Genomic DNA, 14,108 nt, shown 5'->3' on the forward strand with positions numbered 1-14,108 from the left:
TCTAAGCAATCCCCCCTCCCCCTCTTCACCAATTAACCTACTCCCGCTTCCCTGTCCTGGTATTACCCTACACTGCTGCATCCAGCCTTCTCAGGACCAAGGGCCTCTCCTCCCTTTGATGTCCAACAAGGTCATCCTCTGATGCCTATGAAGCCACGGGTCCCTCCATGTGTACCCTTTGGTTGATGGTTTAGTTCCTGGGAGCTCTGGGGGTACTGGGTAGCACACATTATTATTCCTCCTATGGTGCTGCAAACCCATTCAGCTCCTTGGGTCCTTTCTCTAGCTCTTCCATTGGGGACCCTGTGCTCAGGTCAATGGCTGGCTGAGAGTGTCCTCCTCTGTATTTGTCATGCACTAGCAGAGCCTCCCAGGTGACAGCTATATCAGGCTCTGGTCAGCAAGTACTTGTTGGCATCCACAATAGTGTCTGGGTTTTGTAACTGTATATGGGGTGGATCTCTATCTAGGTGGGGCAGTCTCTGGATGGTCTTTCCCTCAGACTCTGCTTCACACTGTATCTCCTCCTGTAGGTATTTTGTTCCCCCTTCTAAGAAGGACCAGAGTATCCATACTTTGTTCTTCCATATTTTTGAGATTCATTTTGTCTGTGAGTTGTGTCTTGGATATTCCAAGATTCTGGGTTAATATCCACTTATCAGTGAGTGCATACCATGTGTGTTCTTTTGTGATTGGGTTACCTCACTCAGGATGATATTTTCCAGTTGCACACATTTGCCTAAGAATTTCATAAATTAATTGTTTTTAATAACGGAGTAGTATTACATTGTGTAAATATACCACATTTTCTGTATCCACTCCTCTGTTGAGGGACATCTTGGCTGTTTCTAGCTTCTGGCTATTATAAATAAGGTTGCTATGAACATAGTGGAGCATGTGTCCTTATTACAGACTGGAGAATCCTCTGGGTACATGCCCAGGAGTGGTATAGCAGGGTCCTCCAGTAGTATGATGACCTACTTTTGAAGAAACCACCAAACTGATTTCCAGTGTGGTTGTACCAGCTTGCAATCCCACCAGGAGTGGAGGAGTGTTCCTTTTTCTCCACATCCTCGCCAGCACCTGCTGTTTCCTGAGTTTTTGATCTTATGGATTCTGACTGGTGTGAGGTGTAATCTCAGGGTTGTTTTATTTGCATTTCCATGATGACTAAGGATGTTGAACTTTTCTTTAGGTGATTTTCAGCCATTTGATAATCCTCAGTTGAAAATTCTTTGTTTAGCTCTGTACCCCATTTCTAATATGGTTATTTGGTTCTCTGGAGTCTAATTTCTTGAGTTCCTTGTATATATTGAATATTAGCCCTCTGTCAGATGTAGGGTTGGTAAATGTCTTTTCCAGCTTGTTGTTTGCTGTTTTGTCATATTTACAATGTCCTTTGCCTTATAGAAATTTTGAAAAAAATAAATTAAAAAAAAGAAATTTTGTAATTTTATGAGGTACCATTTGTTAATCTTGATCTTAGAGCATAAGCTATTGGTGTTCTGTTTAGGAAAATTTCCTCTGTGCCTATGTGTTCAAGGCTCTTCCCCAGTTTCTTTTCTATTAGTTTCAGTGTGTCTGGTTTTATGTGGAGATCCTTGATCCACTTGTACTTGAGTTTTATACAAGGAGATAAGACTGGATTGATTTGCATTCTTTTACGTTCGGACCACTGGTTGAACCAGCACCATTTGTTGAAAGGCTATCTTTTTTACTGGAAGCTTTTAGTTCCTTTGTCAAAGATCAAATGTCCATAGGTGTGTGGATTCATTTCTGGGTCTTCAGTTCTATTCCATTGATCTACCTTCCAGTCACTGTACCAATACCATGCAGTTTTTAACACTATTGCTCTTAGTACTGCTTGAGGTCTGGGATACTGATTCCCCCAGAAGTTCTTTTATTGTTGAGAATAGTTTTTGCTCTCCTGTGCTTTTTGTTAATCCCAAGGAATATGAGAATTGCTTTTTCTAACTTTATGCATAATTGAGTTGGAATTTTGCTGGGGATTGCATTGAATCTGTAGATTGCTTTTGGCAAGATGGCCATTTTTACTATATTAATCCTGCCAATCCATGAGCATGGGAGTTCTTTCCATCTTCTGAGGTCTCCTTTGATTCCTTTCTTCAGAGACTTTAAGTTCTTATCATACAGATCTTTCACTTGTTTGGTTAGAGTAACAGGAAGATATTTTATATTGTTTGTGATTATTGTGAAGGTTGTCATTTCCCTCATTTCTTTCTCAGCTTGTTTATCCTTTGAATATAAGAAGGCTACTGATTTGTTTAAGTTAATTTTATATCTGGACACTTTGCTGAAGTTGTTTATCAGCTGTAGGATTTCTCTGGTGGAATTTTTGGGTTGCTTAAGTATACTATCATATAATCTGCAAGTAGTGATATTTTGACTCCTTCCTTTCCAATTTGTATCATTTGACCACCTTTTGTTATCTAATTGCTCTGGCTCGAATTTCAAGTACTATATTGAAAAGATATTAAGAGAGAGGACAGCCTTGTTTAGTACCTAATTTCAGTGGGATTGCTTCAAGTTTCTCTTCATTTAGTTTGATGTTGGCTACTGGCTTACTGTATATTGCTTTTACTATGTTTAGATATGGGCCTTGAATTCCTGATCTTTCCAAGAGTTTTAACATGAAACAATGCTGAATTTTGTCAAATGCTTTTCAGCCATCTAATGAAATGACCATGTGTTTTTGTTGTTGTTGTTGAGTTTGTTTATGTAGTTAATTACATTGATGGTTTTCCTTGTATTGAACCATCTCTGCATCCCTGGGATAAAGCCTACTTGATTGTGGTGAATGATCATTTTGATGTGTTCTTGATTTTTGCATCAATATTCATAAGGGAAGTTGGTCTGAAGTTCTCTTTCTGTGTTGGATCTTTGTGTGGTTTTGGTATAAGTGGAATTGTGATAGATGGGTAGAGATGAGATGGGTAGTGTTCCTTCTGTTTCTATTTTGTGGAATAGTTTGAAGAATATTGGTGTTAGGTCTTCTTTGAAGGTCTGATAGAATTCTGCACTAAAACCATCTGGTCCTGTGCTCTTTTTGGTTGAGAGACTTTCAATGACTGTTCCTATTTCTTTAGGGTTAATGAGACTATTTAGATGGTGTATCTGATCTTGATTTCACTTTGGTATTTGGTATCTATCTAGAAAATTGTCCATTTCATCCAGATTTTCCAGTTGGATTGAGTATAGGCTTTTGTGGTAGGATCTGATGATTTTTTTTTAAATTCCTCAGTTTCAGTTGTTTTGTCTCTCTTTTCATTTCTAATTTTGTAAATTTGGATACTGTCTCTGTGCTCTCTGGTTAGTCTGGCTAAGGGTTCATCTATCTTGTTGATTCTCTCGAAGAACCAGCTGCTGGATTTGTTGATTCTTTGTCTAGTTCTTTTTGTTTCTACTTGGTTGATTTCAGCCCTGCGTTTGATGATTTCCTGTCTCCTACTCTTCTTGGGTGTATTAGCTTCTTTCTGTGATAGAGATTTCATGTGTGCTGTTGGGATGCTTGTGTATGCTCTCTCTAGTTTCTTTTTGGAGGCTCTCGGAGCTATAAGTTTTCCTCTTAGCTTTCATTGTGTCCCATAATTTTGGGTATGTTGTGCCTTAATTTTCATTAAATTCTATAAAGTTTTTGATTTCTTTCCTTATTTCTTCCTTGACCAAGGTATAATTGAGTAAAGCATTGTTCAGCTTCTATGTGTTTGTGGACTCTCTGTTTTTATTATTATTATTATTAATTATTATTATTATTATTATTAATTTTTTTTTTGCTATTGAAGACCACCCTTAATCTGTAGTGATCTGATAGGGGGCATGGGATTATTTCAATCTTCTTTCATCTGTTTAGGCCTGTTTTGTTACCAATTATATGGTCAATTTTGGAGACGGTACCATGAGGTGCTGAGAAAAAGTTATATTCTTTTGATTTAGAATGAAATGTTCTATACATATCCGTTAAATCCATTTGGTCCATAACTACTTTTACTACTTTACTTTTTAGTAGTTTCACCGTGTCTTTCTTTAGTTTATGTTTCCCTAATCTGTCCATTGATGAGAGCTGTGTGTTGAAATCACCCACAATTATTGGGAGAGGTGCAATGTGTGCTTTGAGCTTTGGTAACGTTTCTTTTATGAATGTGGGTGCCCTTGCATTTGGAGCATAGATGTTCAGAATTGAGACTTGTTCTTGATAGATTTTTTCTTTGATGTGTATGAAGTGTCCTTCCATTTTTTTGGTGACTTTTAGTTGAAAGTCCATTCTATACAATACTAGAATGGCTACCACAGCTTGTTTTCTGGGACCATTTGCTTGGAAAATTGTTTTCTAGCCTTGTACTTTGAGGTAGTGAGTGTCTTTGTCACTGAGGTGACATGCACCATTCCTGTATGCAGCAAAATGTTGGGTCCTCTTCATGTATCCTGTCTGTTAGTTTATATCTTTTTATTGTGGAATTGAGTCTATTGATGTTAAAAGATCCTAAGGAATAATGATAGTTGTTTCTTGTTATTTTTGATATTATTTTTATGTTTGTATGATTTTCTTCTTTTGGGTTAGTTGAAAGAAGATTCCTTTCTTGCTTTTTTTTAGGGTGTAGTTTCCCTCCTTGTATTGGAATTTTCCATTTATTAGTGTTTGTAGGGCTGGATTTCTGGAAAGATATTGTGTAAATTTGATTTTATCTTGGAATATCTTGGTTTCTCCATCTATGGTGATTGAGAGTTTTGCTGGGTATAGTAGTCTGGGTTGGCTCTTAGGGTCTGTATGAGATCTGCCAAGGATCTTCTAGCTTTCATTGTCTCTGGTGGGAAGTCTATGGATGCTGGGATTTGAACTCAGGACCTTCAGAAGAGCAGTGCATGCTCTTAACCAGTGAGCCACCTCTCCAGCCCTCTCCTGTATTTCTTTAAGGGAGTTATTTATGTCTTTCTTGAAGTCCTCCATCAGCATCATGAGGTGTGATTTTAAATCCAGATCTTGCTTTTCTGGTGTTTTAGGGTATCCAGAACTTGCTGTTTTTGGAGAACTTGGTTCACATGGTACCATGCTGCCTTGGTTTCTGTTGGTAATATACTTGCATTTGTGTTTTGCCATCTGGTTATCTCTGGTGTTAGCTGGTGTTGCTGTCTCTTACTGTGGCTTATCTGCTCTGAAAGCTTCTTTTTCTGTGCTCCTGGGAGACCTGTTCTCTGTGTGCACAGGTATGTAGGTACTCCTGGAAGAACAGCTCTCTTGTGGTGGTATTTTTGTATGTAGCTCTGTGGCCCTTGATCAGTTCTGGTTGTGGAGGGAAATCAGAAGACTCCTATTCCAGGCTGCTCCTAGGCTCTTGTGACCTCAGGGTTTTCAGCTGTTTACTCTGAGCAGCAGGGGATGTTCTGCCTGTGCTATCTGGTCTCTCCACACTCCTGGGTGATCAGGTACCTCCCTTCACCACTTGGATATGGTGCACTGTGGCAGAGGATGGTCCCGAGCCAGAGACAGAAACCGGAAGGCCAAATGTTAGGTTTTTAAAAATCGGGGTTTTCAACAAATTGGGAAAAGATCTTCATCAATCCTTCATCAGATAGAGGGCTAATATCCAATATATATAAAGAACTCAAGAAGTTAGACTCCAGAAAACCGAACAACCCTATTAAAAAATGGGGTACAGAGTTAAACAAAGAATTCTCACCTGAAGAACTTCGGATGGCGGAGAAGCATCTGAAAAAATGCTCAACTTCATTAGTCATTAGGGAAATGCAAATCAAAACAACCCTAAGATTTCATCTTACACCAGTCAGAATGGCTAAGATTAAAAATTCAGGAGACAGCAGGTGTTGGAGAGGGTGTGGAGAAAGAGGAACACTCCTCCACTGCTGGTGGGGTTGCAAATTGGTACAACCACTCTGGAAATCAGTCTGGTGGTTCCTCCGAAAACTGGGCACCTCACTTCCAGAAGATCCTGCTATACCACTCCTGGGCATATATCCAGAGGATTCCCCACCATGTAATAAGGATACATGCTCTACTATGTTCATAGCAGCCCTATTTATAATTGCCAGATGCTGGAAAGAACCCAGGTATCCCTCAACAGAAGAGTGGATGCAAAAAATGTGGTATATCTACACAATGGAGTACTATTCAGGCATTAGAAAAAATGAATTCATGAAATTCTTAGGCAAATGGATGGAGCTAGAGAACATCATACTAAGTGAGGTAACCCAGACTCAAAAGGTGAATCATGTTATGCACTCACTGATAAGTGGTTATTAACCTAGAAAACTGGAATACCCAAAACATAATCCAAACATCAAATGAGATACAAGAAGAAAGGAGGAGTGGCCCCTGGCTCTGGAAAGACTCAGTGAAACAGTATTCGGCAAAACCAGAACGGGGAAGTGGGAAGGGGTGGGAGGGAGGACAGGGGAAGAGAAGGGGGCTTACGGGACTTTCGGGGAGTGGGGGTCTAGAAAAAGGGGAAATCATTTGAAATGTAAATAAATTATATCGAATAAAAAAATATAAAAAAAATCAATTCATTAAAAAAAAAAAAATCGGGGTTTTGAGGAAAGATTCCAAGAATTGATTTCTGGCTCCCCCATGCCCATGCATGAATGTGCATATGAACACACAGACCCAAAAACAACTCCACTGGTGCTGGTCATGGACGTTCTCATGCTTATTGTGAAACCAGGAAGATTGGTTTTACAGCAATCCAGCATATCCATTTTTAGACATAACTTGTATTAGCGGTTTACCTTTACCACTTGTGTGCTGTACCTACAGAAGCCAGAAGAGGGCGCAAGGTCCTCCTGTAACTTGAATTACAGATGATTGTGAACAAGATATTGTGAGTGCTAAGTAGTGAATCATATCCAATGCACAAGCAACAAGTGCTTTTAACTGCTGAGCCACTTGTCCCACCATAAGGATTATCTCTTAAAATACTGATGAGAAGTCTCTCTCAGGCCTCTCCTCCAGCTGTCTACTGGACATAAGCCACACCCAGCAGGCTGTTGCTGGGTTCTTTTAACAAATGAATAACTTTGTCACTAGTAACTGGTTTTATACAACTGAGAAAGATTCAAGATTGGGGGGAAATTAATGCAATTTTAACAATACACTCTATTCACAAAAGCTAGGAAATAGAATCTAATTAGTTCTTCACACACTGATGAGTGAATTTTTTTAAAGATGTAGGTAAATGGATGAACACGAACATTCTCTTTGGAAGGAATTGCAAAGAGTGCTAATGTCACCAGGAACAAGGTGGAGTTGCTGGTGGTGAAGGCTCTCCCAGTGGCCTGGGGAGAGGCAGGATAGATGAGGTAGAGACATGGGTTCATATGACCTTCACGTGCAGCTTTAAGGGCTGCATTTGCAACAGATCGAGTGTTGCTAGTTAAGGTTGAAGCTAACCTGTCCAGATAGCTCCCCTGAGCTCAGCACAAAGCGGAGGACTCTCTTTCCCTGCAGGGCTTCCTCCTCTCTACCTGACAGGAAATCCCAACCCCCACACTCTTCCTAAGGAATGTCATATAATCCTTGGCAAAATTACAAGTTCAACTTCCTGGAAAGCCTCTACATGAAAATGAGGAATCCACAGAACCCTCAACCTCAGCCAATGAAACTCCACCCTAAAAAGGACCCCTTCCCACTTTCCAAGGATTATAAATTCCTTGTTTACCCCTAATAAAGAGCACAAGCTGTTTTGCTGACTATGTTCTAAGAGAGCTGTTTTCTGAAAGCTGTAACATGGACATCCCCAACCCCACACACATTGCCTCCACTTTCCATCCCCCAACCTGACCCCAGCATTTATTCCAGACTTTCACCCTTTCTTTCCTGATGTGTAAAAAAGACTCAGGCCCCAGAACTCAGTTCCTCTCCATCTTTCCCCACTTGGTGTGCAGCAGCGAGCACCCGGAAACCCAAGGGGAAGAGGCAAAAATGGAACCACAGTCAAAGGAGTGGAGGATTGTATGGAGCTGTGGTGCACCAGGTTCAAGACATCCTCACCTAGTCCCCAGTGTCCTATACCCACTCCCTAACCCAGAAAAGCATTTCTGTGATCCCTGAACATCAGCAGAGATCTGTATAAACCAGAATAGAGGTTGGGATCCTGCTGAGAATCAAAGCTGTCCTTGCCATAAAAGCAAAAGACCGTCCCTGATAAGGTGTGGTTACTTGGAGAAGGCACCTGTGCGAGGTGCTCAAAGCTCACCAAGGTGATTACTCAAGGAAAAATGGGTGAGAGAACAGAGTGGTCTCCACCATATCTGCCGGAGTGGACCTTTTCTGACATTGTTTGAGAATGTGTCTTTTCTTTGTTCAAAACCTATATTGAGAAATAATAAATTAATAATTTAATGATGCAGCCAGGTGTGATGGTGTACAACTTGAACTCCAGCACTTAGGAGGAAGAGGCAGAGAGGCAGAGAGGCAGGAAGTGAGTTGGAGTCCAAGTCCATCCTGGTATACAGAGTGAGCTCAAGGCTTGACATCCAGGACTCCACAAAGAAACTCTGACTCAAAAAAAAAAAAAAAAAAAAAAAAAAAAAAAAAAAAAAAAAGGCTTGGTGATGAACCTGAAGCGTGTAAGCTTTTATGAGGTGGGGTCACTCTTTGCCTGTTTTGTCTTTTCAAGACAGGGTTTCTCTGTGCAGCCCTGGCAGTCCTGGAACATAATGTAGACCAGGCTAGCTTCAGAGATTCATCTGCCTCTGCCCTTGGAATACTGGGATTAAAGGTGTGAGTCACCACTACCCAACTGTAATTTTGTTTTTTTTTTTTCCTGACTTTCTGTCATATATATCATCATTGTGTTTGTATACTTCCTACTGCCTTCTCTAATTCCCTTCTCATCCCCATTGACCCCATTTTTCTTCCCCCCTGAATCAGAGTCTCACTGCAGCATTGGCTGGCCTTCAACTTGCTGTTATAGAACAGTATGACTTTGAACTTACAGAGCTCTCTGTTTCTGCCCCTGTCCCACCCCTGCCCCTGCCTGCCCCTGTCCCTGTCCCTGTCCCTGCCCCTGCCCCTGTCCATGTCCCTGCCTCTGCCTCTGCCTCTGCCTCTCAAATACTGGGAATAAAGCGACCCACTACACCCAGCCACCCCTTCTCTTTTGCTGTCTTTTTTTTTTTTTTTTTTTTTTTGTATTCAGGTCTTGAGTAATTGAACACCACTATAGTTCATGGTTGTCACAGCCATGTCATAACCAGGAGACAGCATTTTATGACATTGTTCCTTTGGACCTTACAATCTTTGCACCCTCCTCCCAGTGTTTCTGGGTCTTGAAGAAGATATAATAGATGTTATGTTTAGGATCCAGACTTAATGGTCAGTTATTCTAAGCACTTTGAACACTTGTGAATCTCTGTATTAAACATCGACCTCTGATAAATTTCTGTGATCTGGGCTGGACTGAGACTTGCCTGTGGGTATAAGCATAAATACTTGGAAGGCAGAGTGACTAGTGTGTGTTTCACAAAACTGAACAATCTTAGAGTCAAACTCTATTTTTTGAGCACAGATGTAATACAACCATGACTAATCCATGTACTATATGACCAAAATAAAACTCCAAGCACAGTGTCATATCCTCTATGGAACCTTAAAACCTTAAGAGAGGAAGGCACAGTGGTCTCCAGTAGAACAGTTAGAGCATTCCTTGTGGCCTTGCTTGGAGGTCAGCTTTTGTTTTTAACAGCTGTGATAAGACTCACCACTGTCTTAAAACTTTCAATGACTTCCTCACTCCTCCAGTTTACTTTTTGATATGGTTCATCTTGGGAAAACGCACAGCTTCAGAAATAGATTTTACACTCTTACATGTTAAAGTTATCTGGGAGAGAGATGTTTTCCTCTGGGTACATCTAAGTAATGTGCAGTAAACAAGTTCATTGACCCCCATGGGTGACAAGATGGTCCAGGTCCACTGGGAGAAAGAGTCCTGTCATCCTGTCCTTGATTTAGCTGTGTCTCCTAGCCAGGCTTTCTGAGACACATCCTATCAGTGGGATTCGCACTGCCCTGAAGGGCTCCCAGTGCCCAGAACTCAGAGCCAGAGAAAGTTTCACACTGATCCTCTTCCCCAGTCTGTCCTGTCTTAGATTTTGGAATTTTTTCTTCAGATTACTTTTTTTCTATTTTTCTTTCTAAGTAATTAAATTGTACCTTTCTTGTGTTTCTTACCAATCCTTGTCTTTAGTTCATAATATTTTCACTGTTTTGCTACATTTATTTATTTATTTATTTATATTTGCAGCTGTTGAAGACATCTCCACATGCCCTTTGTCCTTGTGTTTCCACCTAAACTACCTCCACTTTCATTAGAGTTAAATCTCGTTTGGCATATGCAATGTAGTAAAGTACATCTGTAATGTTCCTTTGAACACTGGAGCTACATGCTCATTAGTGTTTACACTTTACCCATCAATTACCACTGTTATGTTTGTGTTTTTGTTAAATTATGGACATGCTATTAGGTAACTGAAATGTAATGTTTTGGTCATGATTTATGACATATTTGAAATAATAATAGAAAACCATATGCATTTAGTGTATTTAGTCCAATTTCGAGTTTGCTGTTGTTGTTATTGTTGTTGTTGTTGTTGATGATTCATTGAATCTTTATGAGGTCTTATTCACAGATACACGTCCTATCTGTATATTGTATTATGAATGTGATTACATGTACAAGCATGACTTTCACGACATTTGCCCATAATTCCCTGCTGTATCACTCTACCACTTCCATTTCTCACACATGGCTAAGTCTCCCCATTGGGTTTGTGAATTTCTCCTCCAGATTCCACATATGTGTCATGTTTATCTGTGTGAGAGTGCTTTATTCCACATAACACAATGATCTGCAATTCTGTTAATTTCCCTACAAATAATAAGAGTGATAGAAAAAAATTTCTCCAAGAATGTGCTCAACACTGGGCCTTTCATAGTAGCAACTTGTCTCTGTGTTCTTTTTTTTTTAAATTTATTGATATATTTATTTACATTTCAAATGATTTCCCCTTTTCTGGACCCGCACTCCCCGAAAGTCCCATCAGTCCCCTTCCCTCTCCCTGTTTTCCCACCCAACCCTTCCCACTTCCCTGTTCTGATTTTGCTCTATACTGCTTCACTGAGGCTTTTCAGAACAACATAATCCACACATCAAAAGAGGTACAAGAAGAACGGAGGAGTGGCCCCTTGTTCTGAAAAGTCTCTGTGTTCTTGATAATAGAAGCTCTACACAGGGATTGGGACCCCAGAATAACCCAAAGGTTAGACTCAGAAACAAATCCCAAGTGAAAAAAATCTTTCATTGAGAATTGTTTTTAACATTGAAATATGTCTGTGCAGTGTGTGCACGTTGGTGCCACAGAGGCAGGAGGAAGGCTCCAGATCCCCTGGAAATGTGCTCACAGTGGTTAGCTTCCACATGAGTACTGGACTCTGCTCTGGGTTCTCTGGAAGAGCAGCTGGTGCTCTTAACCACAGAACCATCTCTCATCCCTGTTGTGAAATCAAAAATAAATACCTTGGAAGTGTTTAAGAGTATGACTCTCCAAAAGTGTTCAGATATGTATGTTACTGTCTACTTGGGAAAGATTAGAACTTTCAAATGGGACTTTAAAAATATATAGTGTGGGCTAGAGAGATGGCTCAGCAATTAAGAGCACTAGATGTTCTTTCAGAGGTCCTGAGTTCAATCCCCAGCAACCACTTGGTGGCTCACAACCATCTGTAATGGAAACTGATGCCCTCTTCTGGTGTGTCTGAAGATAGCTACAGTGCACTCATATACATAAAAGACAAAAATAATTCTTTAAAAAATTATATGCTGTGACTAGTGAATAAAAGCTCTTTATAACATGCAAGTTTGCCTTCCAGGTCATTAACATGCTGCTTCTTAATATAATAGCACTCAGAAGATTTTTGCTTTGAGCCCACCTGCTTCAATACTTTCTATCTTTTGAGGCTCTCGAGACTCCCTGAAATGCAGTTCCCAGAAGTATAGCATCTGGACCTGAAATACTAAGGAGTTGGACATTTTTCTAAACTTCTCTCCTCCTGATGTGTCTGTTAGTATATTTTCCCACAAACCTCAGTATGTAACTAGCTTTATACGTCAATCTGATTCATTTTCTCTGAAGGCCTGACTGGGATGTTGTTTCCAAGCAACATCCTCTTAGGGGTTTTCTTCTTATCTGAGTTCTGTGTGGGTATCATAGGGAACTCATTGCTCTTCATGCTGTATGTGTACACATTCTTGGTCAAAGCTTGCTTTAACAGACCCATTGATCCCATTTTCATGCACCTGATGATAGTCAATATATTGACAATCATATTCTCTATTAAACCATATATCACGTCATCCTTTGGAGTGCCCAATTTTCTAGATGATACTGGCTGTAAGGCAGTTGAGTATGTCTACAGAGTCACCAGGTCTATGTCCACCTCTACCACTTTTATCCTAAGCACATTATAAGCCATGACCATCACTCCCAGTAATTCTAAGTGGGCATGGCTTAATCCTAGACTCTGTAAATGGACTTTTTGCTCCTTCCTGTTTTCCTGGCTTGTCAACATAGTCATATACATGCACCTCATTAAGACCATGATAGCAAAAACTAATTACACTGATATTGATTATGGTTATTCTCATGTTTACTGTGTAAGTCTTCCACCCAAGTACCCAAACCCAAGATTATTCCTGAGTATTTTCATAACAAGTGACCTGCTCTTTCTGGCCATTATGGTATGGACCAACCTCTACATGGTGACCCTCCTCTACAAGTACCGCAAGAGAGCCCAGCATCTCGGCAACCCAAGCCTCTCCTCCAAGTCGTCTCCTGAACGCAAAGCTCCTCACACAATCCTGTTGCTTGTAAACAGCTTTGTGTTCTTTGATTTGTTGAATAACTTTGCCACTCTTTATGGTAAGTTTTATACACATGAAAGAATGCTAAGTTTGGGGGCAATGATCACAATTGTGGCATTATTTTACCCTATACTCTGTCCATTTCTACTGATGAACACTAATAAAATTCTTTCACTGTGTATTTATTTCCTACCAATACTGAAAATTACCTATTTTCAAAAAACAGTTGGTGCCTGATATGATGCCCAGATGTTCTTTTTAACAAATATATCTTTCTAGTGATTTTTGTGTTATATTGGAAGCTGTGTGGCTCTTAAGTCCTTGGTATGGTCCCAGTTATAATTGTCACAAGTTGTACATTTTCAAATTTTAGATTTTAATATTTTTATCAATAAAATTGCATCCACACCATTCAACAACTTTCATATTTACTGTCCATTGAAATTATAATACTTTAGAGCTTGTAAAATAAAAACTCATCTTGTTAACCTCCACATAAATACCATCATAAATACACACATAAATTTTGTACACAAGAGCAGACACACAAACCTATACACACAAAGATAAATAGATAAAAATAGATAGATAGATAGATAGATAGATAGATAGATAGATAGATAGATAGATAGATGATAGATAGGCAGATAGGTAGGTAGATAGAGGATAGAGTTTTCAAAGATTTTTTTTTATGTTGACACTTAGAGAAGTATTTATTTTACTTGTTGTCTTAGTCAGGGTTTCTATTCCTGTACAAACATCATGACCAAGAAGCAAGTTGTGGAGGAAAAGGTTTATTCAGCTTACACTTCCATGCAGCTCTTTATCACTAAAGCAAATCAGGACTGGAACTCAAGCAGGTCAGGAAGCAGGAGCTGATGCAAAGGCAATGGATGGATGTTTCTTACTGGCTTGCTTCCCATGGCTTGGTCAGCCTGCTCTCTTATAGAACCCAAGAGCACCAGCCCAGGGATGGCACCACCCACAAGGGACCCTCCCCACTTGATCACTAATTGAGAAAATGCCCCACTGATGGATCTCATGGAGATACTTCCCCAACTAAAGCTCCATTCTCTATTATAACTCCAGCCTGTGTCAAGTTGACACATAAAACCATCCAGTACAATTGACCCCTTGTCAACTTGACACATAAACACATTACTATTAAGCCTCAACCTGTACTTTCTTATTCATCCCCAAGATCTAAATAACTTC

At 39.9% G+C, this 14,108-nt stretch overlaps 1 pseudogene; it reads left to right on the forward strand.

Moving 5' to 3' along the window:
• Positions 1-12,176: 12,176 nt before the first annotated feature.
• LOC127664134 (vomeronasal type-1 receptor 4-like) lies at positions 12,177-13,130 on the forward strand (annotated as a pseudogene).
• The last annotated feature ends 978 nt before the right edge of the window (positions 13,131-14,108 follow it).

The sequence above is a fragment of the Apodemus sylvaticus genome, chromosome 13, assembly GCF_947179515.1.
Source record: "Apodemus sylvaticus chromosome 13, mApoSyl1.1, whole genome shotgun sequence".
In the NCBI taxonomy this organism is placed as follows: domain Eukaryota; kingdom Metazoa; phylum Chordata; class Mammalia; order Rodentia; family Muridae; genus Apodemus; species Apodemus sylvaticus.